Genomic DNA, 2,389 nt, shown 5'->3' with positions numbered 1-2,389 from the left:
AAAGTGAAACTATGGAATATTCACTACAAGACAAGAGGTTCAAGTTACAAGATCACCACTCCATAAAATATGCTGAAAATATGCAAGACCCATGATCAGCATGGGAGACAAATTTCAAACGGAATAATTTTCCCTCCAACGGAATTATTTCTCAACTCTCATATAAAAAGGACGTGAAGACATAAAAAAAAAGTGAAGAGAAAAGAAAATTCGAAAGAGGTGTCTGACTAAAACGTTCAAGTGCAAGTGCTAAATTTGGAATATCATCCTGATATTCAAAACAGCGAGAAAACACATCTTAGTGTTTAAGAGAGTTACAAAGCTTAAACTGTTATACATCTAGAAGGTGACCGAAGCTGCTCTACATCGAAGTTGATTCAACGATAGCTTGTGGTCAGATTGGAGTCTGTTACATTCAACTGTGACAACCAAAAACACCTTGCTTTGGATTAAGCAAGAGAGGTGGAGTAACCTGGCAGCTGTCCAAGTGAAAGAAACCTGAGGCTTGACGCGGGCTTGGTGATCAAAGGTTAAGTGCTCGAGAGGTGGAGTAGCTGGAAGCGGGGAGAAAGACCTTGGAGAGGCGGAGTAACCTGGGAGCTGTCTTGTGAAGATCCTGAGGCTTGAGGCGGGCTTGGTGATCAAAGCTCAAGTGCTCGATAGGTGGAGTAACAAGAAGCGGGGCGAAAAACCTGAGGCTTGAGGCGGGCTTCGTGATCAAAGCTCAAGCGCTCGACATTGTACTAAAAAGGGAAGTTTTTAGTGCAATCCTTCCAGGGAGTTTCTGGAAGAATAGTGGACGTAGGCGGGTTGGCCGAACCACTTAAAAATCTCTCTTGCATTTACTTACTGCTTTTTTCTCTCGCTAACCTCTCGATTGCACTACATATAAACACACCTCTCGAACTAACTCAAACTCGTGTTAACTAAAAGGGGATAACATTTCCGCTGCGCATAAAACTTTGTCTTCACCTCGTGAGGTATCGAACCTAAACATCCTAAGTTCAATACACACGAGAGGTCGAAAAGATTTGCAAAATCTTATACAAGTCTATTCACCCCCCCTCTAGACTTGTACCCCATCCCCTTTGGACCAACAAAAAGAATGTCAGTACATCAGTATAATAGTTTCATACCTCTCTCTAAATTCAAGAATTTCTGGAAGATCTTCATTGATAAAAAGTTGTGTAACATCATAGCTGCTACATAACTTAATATCACCAGCTAGTACAGATACTATACATTAGTAAAACTTAAAATGTAATCATCAGTAGTAAAATATGCAAAGTATATAATGATATTACTGTTTAGAAGAACCTTCACTCTACAAAATTGAAGTATAATGATAACAAGTTCATGTTTGGTTGACTGGTAAAATGGCTCCAGTTTTGATACATGATCATCCCACAATGTGCATTTGATTTGATTACCCATATTTTTAGTATTAATTCACACACTTCAAAATCTTGCAGAGTATATAATGCAAAGAGCATAAAAGATTTAATAATCTTACATGGTGTCTTCAAGTAGAAAATCGATCAGCCTAGTATTCCTGCCAGATATGACATTCTCTTGTGGTGAGTATATCTCAACTGCCATCCCAATTACATCTATTAAAAAAATCAGCAGTAGTTAATAAAAGTATACAAAGGTTAAATAGAAAAATTGAAAGGCATTAACACTCACCAATCAACTCCTTTTCATTGATGTCAAGTTTCTGTTTCAGAGAGTGAATAGACTGCAGCCTAAACATGTATCTTGGGAAAACTGTGCCCTTTAATTGATTGAGAATTGTTTTGTTGTAAAACTTCAACATAAATTCATGTGGGCTTGTCTTGTAGGTGTAGAAGTTGATAATCACCAAAAAATTCCTTATAGAATACACAACACCAACTTTGAACATGCCAGAAAATTTCTCCACCAAATCATTTGGAACAATTGCATGTAACACAGTTCCCTGATAATGCTTAAAATATTTATTTATTGCTTGATAATGCATAAAAAAAAATTTCTTACTATAAAGATGAAAAAGTAAGATGATATCTCCTTATCATGGAAAACACATTGTGCATTTGATGTCTTTTGTGCCTCTTCTTTCAGGAACATCATAGTAACGTACCAGCCTAAGTTTGATGACACTTGTGGTGTTCCTGGTAGCAATGTCACGACCAAGAATGTATATGGGAGTCATTGCTATAACAAAGGTTATGCTTGGGCTTTGTTTTATCTGACAGGGTTTTGAAGAGTGAAGATGGAAGATATAAATACAATAAATTATACCAACTTCAAATATCCATGTTTATTGCTTTTGGAAAATATAATCTGTGATGAGTGTATTTAATTGTAAGTCTTTAATGTATTTACAGCTATTTATGGTAGTTGTTTAGAA

General features: G+C 36.7%; 1 pseudogene; it reads right to left on the bottom strand.

The window, feature by feature from the left end:
• The window catches only part of LOC116015484, a 9,419-nt pseudogene extending 7,228 nt beyond the window's left edge, over positions 1 to 2,191 (bottom strand).
• Between the last annotated feature and the right edge of the window lie 198 nt (positions 2,192 to 2,389).

Source organism: Ipomoea triloba, chromosome 4, assembly GCF_003576645.1.
Source record: "Ipomoea triloba cultivar NCNSP0323 chromosome 4, ASM357664v1".
Taxonomy (NCBI): Eukaryota; Viridiplantae; Streptophyta; class Magnoliopsida; order Solanales; family Convolvulaceae; genus Ipomoea; species Ipomoea triloba.
This window is presented reverse-complemented; position numbering and strand designations above follow the sequence as displayed.